The sequence below is a fragment of the Branchiostoma belcheri genome, unplaced genomic scaffold, assembly GCF_001625305.1.
Source record: "Branchiostoma belcheri isolate BF01 breed outbred unplaced genomic scaffold, Haploidv18h27 scaffold26, whole genome shotgun sequence".
NCBI lineage: Eukaryota > Metazoa > Chordata > Leptocardii > Amphioxiformes > Branchiostomatidae > Branchiostoma > Branchiostoma belcheri.
The window spans coordinates 358,661-380,901 of record NW_017803865.1 but is presented as its reverse complement, the minus strand read 5'-3'; the positions used below and the strand labels follow the sequence as shown (position 1 = coordinate 380,901).

At 41.8% G+C, this 22,241-nt stretch overlaps 1 protein-coding gene across 3 annotated transcripts in view; it reads left to right on the top strand.

Moving 5' to 3' along the window:
* The first annotated feature begins 5,584 nt into the window (after positions 1 to 5,584).
* Positions 5,585 to 22,241, top strand: part of LOC109471882 (small conductance calcium-activated potassium channel protein 2-like) — a 65,323-nt gene continuing 48,666 nt past the window's right edge. Inside the window, exon 1 of one of the 3 annotated variants that reach the window (XM_019771310.1) lies at positions 5,585 to 5,615. The gene's annotated coding sequence lies outside the window, so the exon portion shown is untranslated. The remainder of the gene's footprint in view (positions 5,616 to 22,241) is intronic. The other 2 variants (XM_019771309.1, XM_019771311.1) reach the window with 2 other exon arrangements.

Below are 22,241 nucleotides of genomic sequence, written 5' to 3'. Positions count from 1 at the left end.
CAGTTTCAGGTTGCAGCTGATCGATTAACGATATTGAACAGAACCATCTGATGGAGAAGACTTCCCATTTTTTTGGCAAACAGGGATTTTTGTCTTGTGCGTCACTGTGTCATTTTTTATTAGGAGCTTCACAATGCAAATGACGCAGTTTCTAATTTTGTTGCCCCTCGCACGCATTGCATGTTAACAAGTTTCAGGCATTCTAGATTAGAAAATACCGCGTGAGCCAAACGCAGAACTCCTTTATACGTATTGGTTTACGAAGTGTTACCGTTAATATCTAATCATACGAGGGGTGTTCAAAAAGTTCTCGGCCTCACCTAGAAAACGTCATGGCAGTAAAATTTTTCTTACACTATTTTTTAATATAGTCCTCTCTAACTGCAATGCACTTGGTCCAGTAATGTTCCAGTTTTGTTTTGCCCTTGTAGAATTAGGTTGCATCTGGACCCCCCAGATTGGCCTCTGCCGCATAGATGACGTCATCATTACCATCAAAACGTTGACCACATAAGTGGAACTTCAGTTTAGGAAACAGGCAGAAGTCCGACGGTGCTACTCAGGTGAATTGGAAGGGTGGGGTTAGACTTCAAAGCCAAATTCGTTTGCTGCTGGCACTGACCCCTGTGCTGTGTGGACAGGTGCATTGTTAGCACGCCAGCTCGGAGCTTTCCTCTCCTTTTCTCTTTGATCGTTGTCTTCAAATGTCGTAATTCTGTTTAATAATACTCCCCATTGATGCTTTAACCCCTTCACATGTAGTCAACCATGATTACTTCCTTACTGTCCCAGAAAACAGAGGAGAAAACCGTGTCAACGGACGAAAGTCGCTAAAACCTCTTGGGGGGCCGGAAAAAAATCTTCATCCATTGTTTGCTCTGTTGTTTTGATTCGGGGTGAAAGTGGTGAACCCAGCTCATCTTGGGTGAAAAACGTTTTGAGGAAATTGCATGGATTGGACTGAATTCGTTCCTTGAAATGTCCCGCCTGTTTAACTGCTGATGTTCAGAAAACATTCGAGGCACCCACCATGCAGACAGTTTGTTCATCCCCAGGATGTTCGACAAAACATTGTGAACTGAGTCATAACACAGGCCAAAGAACCTGCTACATGTTGGACAGTCTCACTTCTGTCATTCACTACCATGTGATGGATGGCCTCAACTGGATTGTCCGTGGTGCTGATTTGTGGCATCCTGACCTATGTTCGTCTTTTGTGTTCTCCTTGCCGCGCTTGTAGCTAGCAACCCACTTCTTTATAGTTGAATAAGAAGGAGAGTCATCACCAAGTGTCCTGACCATGTCTTCATGGATGTCCTTAGGAGACTTTCTTTCTTATCGATACACTTGATCACAGCACACGCTTCTTTTGCGGCCATTTTGTGATTTTGCCCTCACCCACCCCATTTTCACGGGGCGTCACGTGCTAATTAATGAATACAAAAATTTGAATTTTTGTGTGCAGTGATGTAAGACGTCATAGTATACAGCCATACCAAAGAATAGGAGTTTGACCTTTATTTTCTAGGTGAGGCCGAGAACTTTTTGAACACCCCTCGTATTTTGTATCCTGTGATGATTATAATGCTGTCTCGGATGGTTGATATAATACTCTACTAAACACAGTGTATAAATAAGATAAGATTGCGGAATTTTGCGATGAATATTGCATACCTTTAACATGTACTGTGAAGTTATATTATGCCTTTCTACCGTAATAATCAATTTGAATCTTTTTCTTGTACACGCAAGTATATTACCACCAGGAATAATGAGGTTTAAGATTTTACGATGAATGTTTATGTGACACTGCCTTTAAGGACGCAGGATAAGCAAAAAAATAACAACAGTCAGCAATAAATAGAGGAAGGAAGAACAATTAAAGCGAACGCCACCAATCATCGGGAAAACCAATTTGTCCCTCAAGTGATGGTCTCTAACTCTGACAAATGCTGTTTATCCGGTGCCAATGCTGGCGGTAATGAGGAGATCAATAAAAGACTTATGTAAATCAGACTCTGTTTCATGGCAAGGCACCTAACAACGCTGCATCACAGGGGTTCCACTGGTGATGTTTCCGTCATATCGCTAAGGTCAGTGGACCAGGTCTGGTGCTCTTCTACACAGTCACAGCCGCACATGTGCCTTATTGCCGTTTTGTAGATGGTGAAAGGCTGGTTTGGGGACATTCAGGCAAGTTGTAGTGTTTCCAATGTCTTTATTTGTGTCCTTGGTGCCATTGGTTTCCTGAGACCTTCGTTGACATGACGTTAATACGATCGCTTGCAATGATGTATTCTAACTTCAGTCACAATGCTATCAGATGGCATAAAGTCTACCTGCATACCAACCGTCCGTATCCCTGTATGTATACGATGAATAATATATATGTACGGGCATCTTTCAGATCACCTATTAAGATATATCCTATGTTTGCACCGTTAACGTAGACCGCTATCGCCTCGTGCGAGTTGGCAGTACGAGAGTTGGATGTGCGTGCGGATTATTGTTTACGTCCGGACAAATTGGCTGCCATGAGCGGAAAAAGACGGGGGAGTACGCGGTAAGTTGAGCCCGCTCAGACGGAACGCCTGGCGTCGGCAGTCACGTTCTCCTCTTGGTTTGTTTTTGACGAGTGAACAGCGTCGTGAAGCAATAAATTTCCTACCAGCCAACCGTCACGGCACAGCCAGCCATGGGTGAAACAAAGACAGGAGTGAAAAGACAAATTATTGTGCACCACAAAATATTGCTGTCGATATCTAAGTACGCCCATAGGTATAAGCAGTCAACCTGTTTGATTAGAAAAAGTTTCTTTCGTACGGACCTTGCACAAGTACTGATTTAGTTTGGGCTGAGTTTTCAAACGATCGATAGTTGGTAATGATACACTGCGTCACTTTGGAGCGGATTTTCATAATCGTACGGGGCAACATCATGGCTAAGGTTTCCAGAGGCTTCGATCCTTAGATTAGAGAAAGTCTTGTGGGATGACTCCACCATATGTGTATCGATATTACTACTTACCATTCAATGATGACCACGAGAATACACGGGTTAGGCCCCCTTCCACCAGAGGTTGCGACCACCGAGGTACCAAATGTTTTACAATTATTTGTTCAACGAATTTTATCGACAAAGGAAGCGTCGACGATATCTTAGGTTTTGTTGTGTTGTAAATCACACTTTTTACATCTTACATTATAATCTAACACAGACCCAGCAGTTTTGTTCGCTGTACAGTCGCTCAGCGGTCGCCCACAAGTGCAAAGGGGATCTTAGTTTTTTAGTTGAAATATCCCTCACGATGTGCAAGTATGATTTTTGTAATGAAAAAAAGGCCAAAAGACATACAGAAAGTATAAAGATTCGCTCTTTATCTCTATAATTCCTTGAGTGTATAGTGTCTCAGCGGTCGCAGCCTCTGGTGGAATGGGGCCCTTAAACCCTGGCCTAGTTTCTTTACAGTTCTGCATGCTAAGACATTGACAAAGCACTCGCATGGGACTTGCGCCTATTAGTAACAAAAGAGAAATGACCAGATTTGTCCTAGATTGATGTTTTGATGTTGATAGATGTTTTTCACGCGTGTAGGAATAATAGAGGGACCGATGGTGCGCATATGTACTGTGGGGGCTTAACGGACTGTATCCTTGGTGGTCGATATTGCGACATGTTTATACGTAATTCTGTGCGTATGAACACTGGTTGATTTGAAGTGGAAAGATACAGCAATTTTGATTTTATAACGGATATCAAATATACCTGATAGCTAACAATTTTTACTACATGAAACGTTACTACTGAGTGAAACTTTCACCAGGCTTATGCTATTTTATATAACGTGTTATGTTTTATATCTAGTGACATGTTAGAATTCAAACCCTTGAACTATAGGTAGGCTTAAATTTTGCAAATTCAAAGTTAAGGGCGTTTATTTTCGTCCTCTGATAATCTCTATAAACTGTTCCTTTTCTGCATCACTGCAACTGTGCATGCACCGAAAGCATCCATCCATCCATTCATCAATCCATCCGCTCATCCATCCATCCATGTACTCTTTCATTTGTTCATTCTCTATTTCTGTCCGTGCGAAAGTACATTATAGTAAATGAACCAAACGTGTGTTACAGTCAATGCAATAAAACATTGTTTGACTGTGTACGGATACTGAAAGATTTCCTGTATTTTCCAGTCTCTCTCTATTGAAGTAAAGTGTGACGGCTTGTAAGGGTTACTTGTAATGGAAAGAACACACAGAAATGCTTCGGTACCTCCGTGCCTACCATTTGTGTATGCTGGTGCACAACAGGTACAGAGATAGGTCTAGTGGAATATGCTAATTGTGATCACAGCTGATCACACTACTTCTGAATGTATGGTGTAACAGCTTTGACATGAAGACGACAATAGGCGTCTATTTTACGATGTTACGACGTTTTGACTTATGTAGCACGAAATGAGGTTGGTTGTATATCTATATTATCCGTAACATCTATTTAAAAAATCCTGAATTCACGTATCTTGTCGACTGACAACTCGTACAGAAGTTCCATCATTAACGACCTCCCTTATTGGCCCAAACGCCTATCCCCCATGTTCCTGAATAGATAACAAGCACCGTTCTCTTGGGTGTTGACGAAGAAGCTAAGAGACGTCCAACAAATAGATGCAAATCAGTGAACCGCGACAACGCTGTTTTTGCAGGAAGTCGCTACTTTGTTCTTTCAAACAATATTTCACATGACCTCAGGCAGGAGGTTTCTCAACAGTCTTATTGACTGTGAAGTGAACGTTTGATCTCAATTGATTCCATTCCTAGGTCAGCTTGCTATCCATCTTTTTGTTTGGCTCAAGTGCACTTCTTTGATCGCTTTTCTACATTCACCAAAGCTAAGGCACAACGTTAACATCGGGATCTGCAAAACGTATTTGAACCCAGGACCTTCCAGATACTGAATCAATCACCCTAACCACAAGACCAAACGATGTCATGTCAGGGTAATTGATCATGGTGGTGAAACCGATTTTCGCGAATATGAAATAACACACTGTTTGGACCTATAGCTAGTGATAAAGAGAGGGCATGAAAAGAAATCCATTTATTTTCTAGTGGTAGAGGAAACCTCTCCCAGTTTTGAGTCCCCTTCCATGTATTCCTGGTTAAAAACGTGTCTTGTCAATACGTGTCGTTTTTGATAGGAGGAGCTTCTATTTCGCCAAGCCACATAGAAATTGGGGGTGCTAATGTATGTTATCCATATGATATCATAGTTTGCATAGACGGTATTTGAATACGATTCTGTACTAGCAAAAGATAAAAATAACAGAATAATTGCACATTCATTTTCACTATTCCTGATTTTGATTTATAGTCATGGTTCAAAACAGTATCATAATACCATTTGCACAAGTTAAAAGTATATAAGACAATATAAAGAAATGACTGAATCAGAGCTAGCTCCTTAAATAGCTATATGGCTGATATGTAGTTGTCTTTTATCATATGTATATTATCGCAAATAAGACATAACGCATGTCTGTTTATGTTACAGTCCTCACCCGTAAGAAGCGACACCAAGAGATGGAGATCGGGAGTGCAGAAGAGACAAAGGGTAGGGGTAATGTTAGACACTATGGTTCTTTATTATACCAATGCTTTTATGTTTTATCAAGATTAGTTACAGAAGTGCATTTTCTACTCAAAGGGTTAGAAATATGAAATATCCTCATGCATGGTTTGGTTTTCACCATTTCAAAACTATTTCAGTTTCCTTTCCAGTTTTCTTGAGAGGTTTCAGTCGATCTTTCAGCAGATCATTTTTGAAGACCTTCTTACTTGGATTCTTTCTTCTTTTCTCTTTCTTTACTTATCCTACGACTCAGACCAGCTGCTCAGCTGGTCTTAAATCAGCCTTGACGTAAGCAGCGTTTCCCCCCTAAATGCATAGATGGCGCTGTTGATCAACGCCACCATGTCATTGCCATGTATGCCAACAGAGGCTGTACTAAGTGCACTATGATACACATGTCTGGGTACAGTTTCCTTTTGATGCATCCCATAGTAGAACACGTAAACAGGTTGGGAAAATAACCGCATGTTACAGGGAGCTTGCAATATCTTCATGCAGACCTGTTCCACTGTAAGGTCTTTCTCAATGAGGTTACACAGATGCACTGCAAGGTAACTAGTGGTTCACGCTTGGTGTGATAGTTTGTCAGTATCATTAATACAAGGAATGATCTGCCATCAATAATGTGACATCTTCCACATAAAGGGACGTTGAAGGATCGCATGCCAAAGCTATACATGGCCAGTCTATCGTTTTTAATCACTTCAGTGGTATGAAGTATGGTTTAGTAGTTGGATAATATCTATTCAGTATGATTATTTCCACAATATTGGTATTTCTGTGGCAGAAAAATTTAATTCCTGTGGAGAGGGGCATGTTTATTGCTTCACATAGTAGGCCGTACTGTACGGAGGCGTGAATGTCACCTGATGATATCTTCACAATTTAATCATCTCGTAAATGACTTGAGGAGCTTGATTGTTTCTCTGCAAGGGACGAATCATCTGATAAGTTTATTTATGAACTAATTTCTTCATGAACAAACTGACTGAAGATCGCAGGAGAATGTCGTTGCCTCAGGTGATAATAAGAAATAAGAATAGAAATAAAATAAAGGCGAGGGAAGGCCTCACGTTTTTTTACAGATGAAGACTACTAAAATAGGGGCTCACTTTTAAGTTGTGAGAATTGCGAATCACACATCTTTCCCGCAGCAAAGTTCAGGGGCACATGTATGATACATTTGAACTGCCTGGTTGAAAATATTTTGTCTCCTGGTTGAAAATATTCTGTCGTAATCTCAAATTCACAGTGCCAGTCGTCATTATCATATGAAATATCGGGTGATATCAGCTCAATTACCATCATGTTAGCAACAACTGGAGGCATTCTTGACACACTAGAAAAATTTACATGTACATAATAAATCTGAATTAATAAATGTGATTTAATGTTGTTGAAAAAAAACGGTTCAACTTCAAATTAGGTTCAGCACGTATATCAGCATTCTCTAACGTATTTACCAATTTGCACATTACACAGGTTATCTCCTTAAATGTGATTCATTTTGCCTAAAGTATCAATGGCGAATATCTGTGCTTGCTACACTTGGTTCTTTTTTCATTTCCATATTGTATTCCAGCCTCCTGAAAGACCTTCACATTCGTATCATAAAGTTTACCAGACATAAACATTAATGCGAAGCGCCAGTCAGCCTGACGTCATCTCGGGTGAGTGTGAAATATTATCGTCTGAACCATGTGGACAGGTGATCTGTCTCCTCAGACACCGGAGAACACAGACACAACACACTGCCACACGTCTGGTGTAGGGTAGTTTTATTGCAAGACAACTGAGCTCTTTTATATAGATAGACATCTTGCATTGGTGCTTTCAATATTCTCTCTCTCTCTCTCTCTCTCTCTCTCTGTGTGTGTGTATGTGTATGTGTGTGTGTGTGTGTGTGTGTGTGTGTGTGTGTGTGTGTGTGTGTGTGTGTGTGTGTGTGTGTGTGTGTGTGTGTGTGTGTGTGTGTGTGTACGTGTGTGTGTACGTGTGCGTGGATGTGATGACAAAGACGCCTTTTCGTGATCTCTACCGGTATAGAGTCACCGATTCTACCAGATCGGACTCCACCCTGACATATAATAAGAACATTATCAGTCATCCAGGCTTAGTTTATAACGCTGTAGATCATCGTTCATCATGTGGGGCAATCTAAAGGTGCTTCACGTGTACCGAACATTTTGTAGATTTTTCACGTTTTATGCCATTTACGTGTACCATGCAATCATGCAGCCTCTTGCAGATATTGCTTTAACGTGTCTCTGGAAGCAAATCGTTCGATCAGAGCTTTTCTAGGACACGTTAATTGGTCTGATGATTGTTCACGTGCGTAGATTTATTTACGTCATATTTGTAATTAACCTTATGGTACTATAGCTTTAATGTTAATTGACTTTGAAATAATTTTTTTTTATTTCTGTGATACCACACGTGATCCAGTCACATATTTCAAGGAGATTTGTCAAGTTTTATGATCTTTCCTTTTAAATTACAATTGACCTCTTGGCAATGTCCATTACGTGTAAAGTGCCTTTGAAAGGTACGTGTGACCTTAAGTTTTTCGCGGACATTTGTTCGCTTGTTTTATAGATCTACCCGACCTACATGTGGTATGATTTGTGGGGTTGTTGATAGAACAGCGTTTTCTAGTGTCACGTCTTGAATTTATTTATTAGGGGATATAGTTTGTTGATCTACATGTCTGAAGTAGACGTCATTCTCTCCATCCAGTCTGCTGTAGTCTGCCTCGTGGAAACCTGCCAAACTGAACCAATAATTCATATGGTGCCGCGGTAAGGAAGAGAAATAAGTCTTTGGAAGACATACTAAACCTCCTCCTGTTGTCGGGTAGCATCTTATGTTATAGTTTTTCATGAGGTTGTAAAATATCTGGCATGGGTTGGCTCGTAGTTGTGTTCTCATATCGTCGTAAACGTCAAACTAAATACGGCTTTACGCTATATGCTGTCACTCTCTTTTAGCGGTAAACCATGTACAGAAGCAGCTGACAGATGAGTTATGACTTCTGTAAAGGGATACATGTACTGTATGTTAAGATGTGTGTGTAGGGTTTTATGGTGTAACAGAGAGCATGTAAAACCAGGGACATCTCTATCTGAAATATTTATAGACAGCCATCCGTACGCTTCCCGGTACCACACATCAGTATGAAGATTGACGGTTCCCCTGACAGTCTTCCCACCACGGACAGGCACAGCGTGTGTGCTATGATGTACGGGTGGTCATTGCGTAATGGTTGTTCCTGGAAAATCGGCCAACAGGGGGCGTTATGGCCGCTTTGCCTTGAACCTTTCTAAGACAGTCTGGACTGTTGAGACGAAAAGAAATTGCTTCTCTTTTCTCCTAGCCTTAGGTCACGCCAATTGTCTGGTTCTCGGATTTATGGCTACATTTTGGATGACTTCATCATCCAGTCTGAATATGAATCAACTCCAAAATGTTCATGTTTTGGCACCGACAGCTGAAGGCAACAACATTGCCTTCATAGGTGCTACATTTCCCCATTTACCAGTATATTCAAAGTGCACACAACTAATAATAAGCCCCCTGATATTATGACAAATTGCTATGCAAATCCTCATTGTTTCCGGTAGGAGGCGTTGCTTCACTAATTTGAGAGGCCTATGGTGTACGTGCACCTCCAGCGCGACCTACGTGCACCTGCAATGTCTACATCTCTCCTTTTCAATCAGTCATATGTATATAGGGCTCATCCATTTGGGCGCTGTGACAACATTCAGAGAGCTGATGGAATATACGACGTACAATATTGGTAAATTACTCATAAAGTTGCGTTTAAATTGAGATGTATTTCCTACAGTTGGAAAAACTAATCATAAGTTTTCTCCATGCCTCAGTGACCGATATGTTTCTGATCCTGTTCATCATCATCAGGGCACGTGAAGGCTGCCTTTGGTTATCTGTGATTAGTATCTAGTAATACACTGGTTTATAACTATTATTATGATATGATCTCTTCTGATACACTGTTAACTTTTAGCTAGCAAGGTGCATGCAAGATAATAGCTGAGTGAAGGGTTGTTGAGCATGCCATTGAAGGGTACACACCTTGCAGGATTTCATACCATACACACATCTGAACCTCCGGCATTGCAACTATCTACCAAAAGGATTTCTGATAACATGTGTCGATAATCAAGTGATAATCCCGATGTGAATTAATACAAACCATTCCAGTCTTAATGTAGTAGGGAATGTTCCCAAGCGGCCTTCGCATTCCCTGTTCTTCCTATTAGTGATACAGTTAGACCTCACTTTCAGTGAGTCGAACTTGTCTCGGGTATTCATGAGACAACAGCGCTATGGAAAGCCATTCTCATGTCACGACTCTATAGGTCAATCCTAAGTAGCATAGTTAAGCCCCGAATTGTATTCCTTATACTCGTGGTATTAGGGGAGACTTAATCTCACGGCTTATATGTAAGGGGATTCCGGCTTCATCGTGTCTTCGGTTATGCCGCCGTTCGATAGTTACAAGCAACGGCAACTGCGACATGAAAGCCGTGTGGTTTTAGACGAATCGATCCAGCACACCCCCTCAGATCGCAAGTCCAACATGGCTTTTCCTCTTCCTTCTATGTTCCCACACCAACCGTCTCACTGTCTGTTTTGACGAATACTAACGTCTCGGATGGAAGGGTAGTCCTTATCCCACAAGGGACAGCCGCCTCGCGCTGGGGAGCCATTTTGAACCTTTTAGCTGCACCAGGATTGACCGCCATTTGTGGGGAGGAAATGACCCTGTACTTTGGCATGCGGATACCGACGGCACTTTCGGGCGGCATAGAAGTCGTAAGATACGGATGGAAGGTTTACTAACCGCCCCGGCATTACTGTAGAATCCTTTTAGTGGGAAATGTACATATAGAGATGACAACATTCCAGAGTTGCGAGTTTTATAGCTTGCGTCGAAGCTTGTTTGCTAATAGCATGCTGCTGCAGTCCTACGGAAGAAACCTTGTCTCCATTCCGTGTTGAGAATGAACATGTAATAGAGCTGCACATGTTTATAGAGCTACGCATGGGGCACGTTAAATACGATGAACGTGTGTAGAAAAAATTCCCAGACTTGCGGTTGCACCTGGCAAGTACTGTCATCTCAAGTCTACCTGACGTGGTGTCAAACGACAGCGCTCTGGTCGCATTTACTATAATATTTACGTCTCGCATTTGACTGTATGTCGTGAGAAGTATTGAACCTTCCGGAAAAGCCACCATAAAGCACCCAAAATGTAATATCTTTTGGACTAGTACTGCTTCAACGTTACAACTTTAGAATAGCCATTGCAACGCCGGTGTAGATTTATTTGACCAATGTGACAATCTAGTTCCCCTTTGAGCAGGATTTCAGCGTCACAGACACGAGATGTTATGAAAGAAAATGGAGAGACCGTGCTCTTTCGCATCGTTAACGATACCAGTCATGCAACACCCACTCAACTGGCACAAATGTGCCAATATATGGCACGCAGTATCGTGTCGTATTGCATGTCACCATGGATCGATCAGCAAAGGTGATAACCTTTCTGCATGAGAATGGGAACAGGACACCGCCCCAACCCTGCCTTTAGAAAATTACTGGTCATCATCTGTTTTCAAAGGCCACAAGTTCACCCCAAAATGACCCTGTTGGCTCTATTGTCTTTTTATTTCACCGTCTTTACAAGAAAGCCTGTACAACCATTGTAAAGGCCCTGACCTCGAGACCAAGTATGACCAGAGAATTATGAAACTTTTTTGTTGGCTGCGGTGTTTGAGTTATGTGTATGTGGCTCAGGCCGGACTTTTATATATGAATGCAGTTTTTATTCGCAAGATGGTGTGGCCGTATTTCTTGTCCAGGAATGATTCCATGCCGTAAGCTATGTATGAAGGACTGTCGCAGACTACGTATGTATGTCGGTGAGCTAGTAACGGACAATCTCGGGCTTTCTCGCGAGACGCACGCACATGCACGGCGTTCTAAAGCGTAGTGATGAAATAGTTGGTTTAATTAGTTTGTCGCGAGCTTGTTCCTGGACTTTTTACAACAATTTCTCCACCAATATAAGAAAGGAAGATAAGGCACTTCTGGTTCATTTCTCTTCGAGCAAATTAGTACTCTTGCCTTTTCGTGTCACCTAGATGAAATACATGTACTTCCAACAATCGATGAAACACGCCGGCTGCCCACCTGTTTAACGTATCTTTGTCTAAACCGTTGATGTATCGTAAAGGATTCAAGTGTATCGCGACGATAGCCAGACTGTCTGGAAAACGGAGCAAAAACCTATACGGAGGTGTTGGGCACAAGTCATCATTCAGAGATTATCGGGAAAATGTGGTCTCCAAGGCGGGGAGTTGGCAAACGAATCGGAGACCTGGAACCGCTGCGTAATTTCAGTGCTGAAAACGATCAATAGGCTGGGCTGGGTGTGGTCATCGTCACGTTGCAGCGCGCATGAGGGTGCCTCGGTCTCAGAGTTAGAGGCGATATTTGTAACACCACGTGACTGACCATGAGAAAAACAGAACCTAGTGAAGACGTTTTGCAATGCACAGGGAAAATCCAGTGATTGAGCAGCATTTCATCTGACTGCTGTGCAATTGGGATGATCATGAATGCTGCTGGAGCATTCTTGTAGGAAGGTCAGTCAGCGCAAAATGATTTTTAAAAAATGCAGAAAAGTTCTTATCCTTCCCCAGTCTCAGGTCCGATAAGACATTGGCCTCCGCATTTTATCGAAAAAAAATACTAGAAATGCCGACAGTTGCTCGGGAGCCAATACAGCATGTTTCACCCCATCACCCTCCCCATTCCAAAATGGATTGTTCCATATAAACCTTTGCAGAAATGGACGATCCCAAAATTACCGTTACTAACAATATCACCCCACTCGATCACGTCCAGAATGCAATATTCGTATCAAAGTTCAGGTCATTTGGTTGTAATATACGTGCCAAAAATGTAGATGTTTTGTTTGAAGATAGCCAAAAATGTCAAATTTTACCGATGTATGCCAAGAGTGCGACTGAAGTTCTTTTGGCTATACCAGGCCTCCAGAGCCCAAAATGTAGGCTCGCTAGTTTGCCTGATAATTCACTAGATCTTGCAATCGGTACTGAGAGGGTACAGGAAGTGAGGGAGACAGTTTTGTTGGGGCTACACATGGATAGGTCTCTCACATGGAACTCACATGTTACCCACATTGCGTCAAGACAATCAAGAAACATTGCCCTAAAATAAATTTATTAATATTGAGAAGGCATATGTGGGCGATGCCTTTTGCAGTTTGCAAGGTTGTTGTTTGTGCACTGGTTCTGTCAGTTGTGCAGTACTGCGCACCAGTCTTAGCCAACATGTCAGACTCCAACATGCGCAAACTGCAAGTAGTGCAGAATAGGGCATGTAGACTGTTACTGAAATGTACTCCTGATACTCCTACCAGGCAGATGCATCTAGATCTTGGTTGGCCGACTGTGAGAGAGAGATTATTGGAAAGCACTTTGGTCATGTTCTTTAAGATCCTCACGAGTCACGAACCACAAAATATTTACAACTCCCTTTTGCCTGTTCATGCATCTCACAGTCATAATACCAGATCTTCCGCACATAACTTTAGATTACCAATACCTAAGTCCAATAGCAGAAAACGCTCATTCCTGTATCGTGCAGTCGTGCTCTGGAACGATCTACCATCTGACGTTAAGACACTGTGCGATGTTATCAGTTTTAAGAAAGCCGTTTCAAACAGTAGTAGTGTCACCTGATCCTTGACCCTTGCTCGCTACTTTTAAATTGTTAATATCTATGTGTATTTATTGTTGATGTGGTGTACATGTATGTATGTATGTATTTTTAAATGTTTCTACTATGTTGTAATTATGTCATTTTAATTGTTTGAGCCTTGGAAGATTAGCCCTTCGGGGCTAAAAGGTTTCGAAATAAATGAAATGAAATGAAAATGTAACAGTTATATTCTTTCTGAAAATGGAAACAAATCAAACCGTTTTAAAGGTTTAAAAACGAAAACAACCTCCGGAGGTATTGGCTATTCTACAGCCACGCCAAATTTCAGGTCACTTGGTCAAAAAATGAGGAAATTGAATCCATTTATCGATATAACAGGAGGAGAAAAAGGAGGCGGTAAAGAAAGGGAGGAAACAAGAGAACCAATGTAATTCATCCATACCATGGTACGGAATGAAATATAATAAATTACCTAATCTCTCCTCTCAATGGTTCAAAAAACCATTACGACATACAGATAGCCATACCATGCTATTGAAAAGGTATTTTCTCTGTAATTTAACTTTAAGCAGCAGCGGGCAGACGGCATTATGAAGGAGGCGGTAAAGACGATATCTTGATCTGATAAGCTGTTATGGTGACAGATGGGTGCAATTTGCTGCTCATAGTTTCTTTTCGTTATGAGCTGACAATGAAGAGAGGCAGTAAAAGGAAAGCCGTTGGAGTTGCCTTGACCTCTAAGTTGGAATAACGACGGCTTGTACGTCACTGGTCATGTGTAAGAACAGTGGGTAATGATACAGCCATCGTGCAATTATTGCATGGTTCTTTTGTTTAAGATCTTGGCAGATAATCCAACTGTGCCTTATTAACCTTAGCCAATGTTTTAATGAAACAACAGCCCTACATACAGCTCTGCCACAAATGCCTCCTTAGATCTTCACAACTTGTTCCTCGTAGTGAAACGTGCCATTTGGGACAGTACGCAGCCCCTGGTTCGCTATACTGCGGCTGCAATTATCACAAAGTCAGCTTTACTCTTCTGTACAGTAGACGTCCGTATTTGTACAGACTGAGGACAAGATATAAAATCTCTGAAGAGACTGGCTGCCCTACCACGGCGCCGAGGGTTTCCATTAAGCCTGTAAAGCATGTATGTAAGCCCCGGGATTAGAAGGGTACACTTACGATGCCAGGCACGCTCGCGGGCTGTCCAGCTCTGCGTGGCAGTGTTTGCTTTCCCGCTGCACGCAGCTGAGACCGTGTTGGGGAGGTCTGAGGTGACGGCGCCCAGCTCACCAAACCTTACTCCATCTTGGAGCGTGTCTTCACGCTTGAGGAGGTGCTCAGCAAGTGGAAGAAGCTGGAGTGTATTACCAAATACATAGATAAAGAAGTTTAGAATTTTTTTTATTTCTTAAGGATTTCTTGGGAGGAGACAAACGTATGCAGGAAAAATCGTCTGCCTATGCGTAGGCATAACTAAACATTTGAAACAAAGAACTGTAAAGTTTTCCTGTGACTTCGAATGCAGTGCCTTTTGGTGTCACGTACCAACGGGGTGTGATTGAGGAATTCTCTTGTTTGGGCCACCACAAATTGATGTCTTGGTTCGCGGATCCTGTATGCAGGAAACAGATGGCACGGACGGATTTATGTTGTTTTTATTTTGACTTCTACTTTAAATGAGAAACAGGAATGAAGCGGTGAATCCAACAACCAAGATATGCGACATAACCAGGCGTCGCCTTGCTGGTGTTACCGGCGGAGTGATACCAGCGGCGGAGTACGGTTGCTGCCTTCATCATCAGCCTTAATGATGCACGCCAGATGTTTCTGTGCTCCTCAGATCACACGGAACACCACACCCCTCCAGACACATCCCAGGAATCGTTAACCTTTACATTGTCAGGAAAAGTCAGCACTAATTGACATTTGTTCCCCATCTGATCAGGTGAAATGTTACATCGATCAATCATCTCCTCAGGTTCGCCTTCAGTGTGCCATATCCATTATAATGAACAGCTGGTCTCTGGTCTTCGCTAGAAAGATACGTATACATCATGCACGACCAAAACGTTTTCCTGAAAAAATTAGATAAAAGTAGGGGATTAGGCACTCAATAGTACCTGTAAGATCGATAAATCAGAATGGACAATCGGTAAATTAAAAGAGCTTTTCATCTCATTAGTAATTCCCAAAGAACATCCCCAGCCAAAGATGATCAATCTTGTCAATTAGAATATTATGTTGAAGTAGTACACTGTACGTATTTGAAATGCTCATGTGGCTGCTTGTTTCTTTAATATAATGTGGACAAAATACCCACAGCCAAGTACTCACACAACGCTGATAATGCACTGATTATATGTTATTTCTCGTGTGGTTGCGAGACGGTCTTGAGTGTGTTGGCGCAGTCAGAGGTCCGCTGTGTTTCCGAGAAGGAGGGAACTGTTGTTAGAAGTGTATAATTAGTTTACAGCCGTTCTGCCGGCATGCCGAGGGATTTTGATATTTCCTGTTTCATCGTAAATCAAAACGCAATATATGTAAAATTAGTGTCAAATTGATTATGCCTATAATTTGTTTCTTTAATTTCCTAATTGTTTGGCTATGGATATTAAAGGTCCAGAAATAGAAGACTTCTTTCTGATTAAGTAACACAAGTCAGCTGTACGTTAATATGCAACTTTTTTTTTATTCATTCCAACATGTAATCACCAGACGTCCATAAGGTATTGTAGGAAATTTTTACGTTTATCCAGATAATACAAAATGAGTCGAAGACATTCCTTTGAAAATGGATCTGATCCTAAGTGCTGCTATCCTAAGTGCTGCGAAGAGTTTTTACAAAATATTTGTGAAAAAGAGACGCTTAGAACGTGACATCTTACTGCCTACTGTACCTGCCATACCACGGAGTGATACTGTAGATGGTGTCATAGCGGCAGACAGACTTGTTGTGCAGATTCTTTGACGTCTTTTGGAAATGTTTTCTGTGTTGGGGTGGTCTACTTGCGCAGTCTAAAGTCCTGCAGGTCGGAAGCAAGGTCGGCTGTAGTGGCTACTATGTAACAACTTGGAATTGGAAACGAAGATCCTGTTTTCCAATAGTTTTCTTTGTAATTTAACTTTAGAAAACTAGCGGTCTAGAGTTTCACTGTACTTTAGTTTTAGATATGTTGAGACACACGAAAGGGACGCATGTTGTACTGGGCGTGAAATATCAGGGCTGCCTTCATACCGTGAAGTAGAATTACACAGCAGTAATAGCCCTCAGTGCACTCATGCCTGGACGTACTACTACTTAGGGAAGTGTAGCGTTTCCATAACTAGTAGTGTGTTTCACCTTGTACAAAGATCAGGATCCCTGCCAGTAGAATGTGAATTCAAATGAATTCAGCACTTTGACTGATAGACTTGATCTTTTGGTCCATGAGTAAAATTACTAGCTGCTACATCATAGCACATTTTAAAAACGTCCCATTAGAAAAATTGTAGATTGAACCAGGGTGAGCACACTCTGTTTTGAAGGATGGGGTGCTTTCCGACGTCGACATCAGTAGGAAAATGAAAATTAAAGATTGTCTACTCTTGTCATTAACAACAAACCGGAGATCTCATGCCTCCGTGGAATATATAATTATATATCATACCAAGTGGGGAGTCTAGATCTGTTCCACGCCGGCTGGCTGCAACTGAAGCAGAAATAAATGTTGCTTCGTTAGAGGTCGTCGACTTCGCCGTGTCATTTGCTAGGGTCGGTGAGCGCGGTTTGACAAGAATTCCGTGGTTTTCTCAGTTGACCTGTTACCGCATTATAATTGGCTTTTCGGGGAAAACGAATTAGTATATATCCATTCCGTTCCACTAATGTTTCTTACATACTGAATGCTCTGGATACACATACAAAGACGTAAACCCTTACGCAGAAGAGAACCTCCCACTTGCTGCCGTTTAATTTTTCTTGTCGTGAAACTTTTATTTCGCCTAATCAGCTTAGTGATTGTGCGACGTTATATCATGGCGCTATGAAGATAAGAATATCTCCATCTACTAATTCTTCATATATTACAGTCCTTTGATCGACGGTTATAACATTTTCACCATGCCCTGAAGCAAAATGTCGACTTCTCGCCACCCTCTACATCTTTCATCTGGATTCCAGATTCCATTTCCTTGCCTTGGATCACGTCCAGATTTATGATATCAACATTTTCTTTCTAGCTCATTCCGTAGGGGTGAAGTTACGCATATGATGCCATCAATTTTAAAAGCACATTTATTCTATCCAACATTAATGCATGTGGGTGGGTGGGGGAGAACTATGAATATTGGCTTCTGCCTTGAGGAAAGTCGTTTTTGTGGTGTATCGAAACTAGGCATACTATGTAATTTGCTCCCGTACGGATTGCAGATAGTTATCTGAATTTTTGGCTAACAGCTATGAAAGATGCTCCTGCCGACATAACAAGCGTTGCTCGCTGATGGAAGATGAAGGTCTTGGTACAAAAGCAACCCACTCATGTAAGACTGTGCCTAATGTAGCAATGTTAGATCTCACTTTTTTCACTGTGTGGAGATATTCGTTCACCTATTGATTTAAAAGAAAATCGCTCTATTACCTTACCAACATCACATCAAGATCATTGCTACCTCAAACGAGCCCAGCGTATCTAAGCTGCTTGAAACGTGTGAAGTTTTTTCTCAAAGCTATCATCTAATCCAATCACGGCGCAGTAAATTGCCAGGATAACCTACTTTCTGTCTTAATGGTCGTCCTGCTTGACGTCATACTTCCATCAAAGATGCAATCAGAGAGCAGGTACGAGTACCCAGGTGCCACGTCATCCTCACCAAGTGTCTCGCTCCAGTGGAATGGAAAATGGGGGCCTGGACAGGGATGCCGGGAGAAGGTCGCACTTGAGTGGATACAGAACTTTATGATACATATATCTTCTTTTGTGTTGTTGAGGTGGTACGGAATTTCCGACTGTCAACAACGTCTATGTATCTTTCATTGTCCTCTTTCATCTCATCTTTATGGTCACAGCTGCAAAGGCAAGGATGTGTTAAGGTTCTTAATGTTGCGGAACACTGGAATAAAACCAAATCACCTTGGCCAACGTACGGTCATGTAACTGCCTGGTCATTTGCTTGGACATTGCAAGCCTCAAAATATGTCTACAGGCTTCGTTCAATGGTTCGGTACAAAAATTGTCCAATATTCATGCTCAGCCGGAACAATATGGAACCTCGTCCTTAGCAACTGTCTTCATTAGCACATCCTTTCATTTATTCTCCTCCCCTTCCGCTGCCCCCATGTAAATATCTACGGCAGGCATCTCCAACACTTTTCTGCATAGCTCCATTTATGAAAATATGCTAGTGAAAAATGCACTTGATTTCAAGCGCCATTGTCGCTATAGACTGCCAGAAAAGAACTATTACAGGAATACCACATCTATAAAGGGTATCTCAAGCGGTTGTGTGACAAATAGGCAGTTATATACCGCAAAATGCTGTCTCTTGCCGTTTTAACGTGCTGCCTTTGTATGAGGTGCGGGGTAATCGCCACTAAGGTTGGCAGAGTGTCTCCTAGAGGATGATGGATTGTTGATGATGGGCGATCTAATACCAAGCTCATCCTTTCTTTGATCTGGAAGAACAAGTATTAAATTTTATTTCCATATTCAAGTCGTGCAATCACTTGCAATTTTTTCTACAACTTACTTGTGATTGGAAAAATTGACACCATTATTTTCTAACCCGTGTGAAAAGGTGTATGTCTCAGACAGAACCTACAATCACTCCGACCTTCCCTGCATGCGCTGTCTTAAACATTTGTCAAATGGCATAATATACTCTGAATGATCCAAACCAGCAACAACAGTTTCCTAATCCCTGCTTCCTGGATTGGCTTAGTGTGCTTTTACTGGATTAGAAGTGGACGTCGCTGGAAGAATTATGGTGCCTATACCCTTCTCCATCCACACACGCCTCCGGTAATACCTAAATAACTGCTCTGGTGAAGCAGCGTCATGGAGCGAGCCTAATTCTGCAATAGCCTCAATTTATCAAATCTACGGAAAGAAGTAGCTGTCAGGGCCGATATTGGGTCTTACTTTCTCACTGACTCTGGCAACATTTGGAGCAAATTTAATTTACAAATGCGTCTTGCGCAGATGACGGCCATAACAACATTACTGAATTAACGATGCTTCAAGAAAATTGCACTTATTTCCCAGCTTCCAGTGGCCGAAAGATAGCAGCAGCCTGGCCCAGCGGGGCAGCCATCTTGTTGACCCGTGTCAACACGGGTCACGTCACTGTCTTATATTTTAGTGGGACGAAATTGTTGGCTGTTCATTTAATGTACAAACGATTGAATTTGCCAAGGATCAATCAAAATGCATTCCGCTGGGATGACGTTTTTGCAAATTGAATCGTTCAGGAAAGAGGACAAGGCAATATGAAAGCGGCTTTTCGGTCAGACATGTATGACCTGGCCTGTCCGTTTTGCCTAATCTTGTGGTTTGGCCAATGAACGCATATTGGTCTTCTTCTGCTCAAAAGTACTACTGACATTTTCCCCTTAACTGCTTGTCGTTAGGTTCGAAAAGAAACGAACAATTCATAATACATATCCAGTTGTAAAACGGCTCAGACGTGTATTAGACGTAATATTCAAATAATGTAGAAAACCCTACTTCCCTTGGTGTGGTTTGTGTCGGCAGCCCTGCACTGGCACTACTGCCACAGATATCACGCCGTCTGCGGCGTCTCTACGTCATATTGTTATTGACAGCTTTCTCATACGGCACTAAAGTCGATACAGCTTTGAGGTAAGGCAGGGCAGACCACCTGTCCTTCAACCCTATGGCCCAGTACGGCACCGCCCGAGGTGCCTGAACTAATTATCGCACGGACCCGAGATGGAGGAAATCGAACTCAAGCTTATATGCCTTGATTGCTGCACTGGGGTACATCTATCTGTGTCACCTCTAGATCTGTACTTGTAACACCATTCCCTCCCTAAGACATTCGTATGGATCCTGCTTGTGTAAATAAATAAATAAATATATATATACCCCATTATCTATCTACCATGCCCCGCCAGTTGTAGTATTTGCATTTGGTTTTGAAATATGTAATTGACAACAGACTGTCAAATTGTGGGTGAGGCAATATACAACATATCACTGATTGATTGGACCCAAGCGTTATAATTGTAATTTCATATGATAGCTTATATTTCAACAATTATTCCAGACCGTACTGCTTTTAATAGCAATATACTTCAGTTTATTTCACTCAGTCACATGTGTCGTCAGTAATAATGTTGGGAATACATGCAAATACTGGACTAGAGATTTGTTCGTCAGCTATCAAAATATTAACTTAAAAGACAAATATTACTTCACGCTTGGTCAATTTAATGACAGTTGGCTATCGATAATACCTTTTCTCAAACTTTTTTCCACTATCAACGGCTGCCTTCCAACACACATTATGTCAGAAAGTGAACTGATCACAGAAACTTTCATGCAAAGTCACTGCAGGCTTTATGACCTCATACATCCGTGATATTTTGTGTCTATTGGTAAGGCAGGTAAACCTTCTCACTCCATCACCACGTATCAGGTAAGGCCTCATTAGGACGTCCCCGCAGTCATCCTGCAACCTTTTGATCCTCCCATCTCATTCCTGTTGGCACACCAGCCATCAGGGCTCGCACAACATCGTTCGGCGGTCACGACGTCTACTTATCTACTGAGACAACACGGCTCGGCCCGGAAAAAATTCACCCCAGAAAAATTACTTTCTTGTCTTTTTCTCGTTTTAGATAGACAACGATCAACTTGGGATAAGTCCTTGTGCCTAGGATGAATATTAAGTGTCTGGTATGTAAATCCGTTATTTCGTTCCCAGATATAGAGAGAAACAGAACGGTATGACGTAAGCTTTGAGACGACATGGTCGCTCTTAACGCAGCAGAGGTAAAGATAAGAGATTACCTTGTAAAAGAATACAGTACTCACGTTAACAGACGATGTATACAAAATGTCAATGTCAAAAACATGAAAACTGAGCGATATGGTGTGGTTTGTTACGTTTTTTTAGCTATGACAGAATCAACCGACAGGTATCCGCGACGCCCTTCTCAGTTGTACTGTCCCCGGAATAGCAAAGAGCCGGCAAAGTTATTGTAGCTCATTGTACGTACGACGATTGTGGTCGGGCCTGATTGAAGAGGTACATGTCACAGACAATAAAAAAATAGGAAAATACTTTACAGGAGTGACATTTTAGTGTTTCGCGCAGTAAATGTCATCCCTCGGCAGAGGAGAAAACGAACTGTCGGCCTAAGGGAAATGTCCGGCCTATACCACATCTTAATCTTCCGAACATGAATTGCACTAATGCATTTTGTCTCTTTGAACGTGATCTGAACGTGGAACGGAAATAATGTATTTCCGATGCACTATAGACGTGGTGACTTACAAGCAAGCTTTGACTGAAAAATATCACGCAAGAAAATCGTTAACCATAAATTGGAATTCCCGGCTACCAATGTTAAGTATTACTCCCTTTTTTTTACCATGAGTAACTTCCACTAACTTTTCCATTGACCCCGCGGAGTACAATTATGATCCATCACTTAGTAGGTAGATCATCGCTGCCTTTTGGCATTCAAATCTATTGATTAGGGTGTTCTAAATGTCTAGTATAACCTTCAGTCTAGGACAGTCTGGTCAGACGAAGAGCAACTCTGAATGACATGCATACACATTTTTTTCTCGGTGAATTGTTATTGGCATGTAGAATTC